Here is a 1,246-nt window from a genome sequence, read left to right on the forward strand (position 1 = left end):
TTCCTACTGTGTCATTGCACCCTAGAAATACCCAGAATCCCCAGGAAATACATGGGCACACAACAATGCATATAACATGTATAAAAACAATCATGCATTACGTAGTGTTGTGTCAGGAAACCCATTCTACTCCGTACATCGATGATGCATATTGATGACTATGGGCAAGTGTTAGGCATGTTAAGTCATGCTGCAGTGATCTGAGAGAGAGGAACATGTCCCGTGGCCAAAAGTGCAGTGCAGTAGTGCAGGCGTGACACCACCAAAGTGCTCCCCAGGATGTGGGCCAAGCAGCATTCAAGGAAAATGCCAAAGCTGTCTCCAGCGCTGGAGTGAGAGACATCTGCTACCCTAAGCCACTATATTTAGGCTGACATTCAAAAGCATCCTTGAGGTTTTTTTTGTTTGTTTGTTTAAAAAAAAAAAAAATGTATGATACCTAGCAGTGCTGAAATTGTACTACTCTTGAAGGTGGACATGTCATGTAATTTTTTTTCATCACAATTTCCACAGCCCAACAATACAACAGATACAAACTAGTTACATCAGAACCGGAGACTGATGGCATAATAAAGCATTAAAGGTTACTAAATGTGGATGTCAGATTCAAGGGACGGTACCCGAGGACAGATTCTCAGTCGGTTAATCTGTGCCCTGTACTTTGTGTGCCGTAACTATATAAGGTGTATCTCAGGATAAAGTCTGGTTAGGTAAAACTAGTTGCGTTTCTAGTTCTTCATTCTTCATCTTGGTTGAAGGAAAATGAGTTTGGTTTGTCAGTGGATTGTGGATTTTGCTAAGGACCACCATCTAAATAAATGGAGATGTTGAGATCTAAATCTTGTGTTTGCAAGATGATCTGGGATTAGGCTGACCAGGTTTTGGCTAATCTCAGATGCCCCTGGCTGCGCTGAACAAAATCAGACTCTGCACTTTAAGGTCAACTCTTGATGAGTCTGCATCACAGGAGGAGGGAGGAGTAATCCTTTTGTGTCGTTAAACTTATGCATAACCTTCATCCCGCCATGTTGTCTACACGAGGATTCTTAAACACAACAAGGGAAGAAAAAGAAAAAATTAAGAAAAAACGATTTGGTTATACATTGATATTGCCTACATTTCCTATGTCTGAGGTTCCAGTTCTAAATCTGTCCTTTTAGATCACATGTCATAACCATGCAAACTCTGAGTGTGAGACAGGTTGAGCGTGGACAAACTCTGAATGTGAGACAGGTTGAGCGTGGAC

This window comes from Clupea harengus, chromosome 1, assembly GCF_900700415.2.
Source record: "Clupea harengus chromosome 1, Ch_v2.0.2, whole genome shotgun sequence".
In the NCBI taxonomy this organism is placed as follows: domain Eukaryota; kingdom Metazoa; phylum Chordata; class Actinopteri; order Clupeiformes; family Clupeidae; genus Clupea; species Clupea harengus.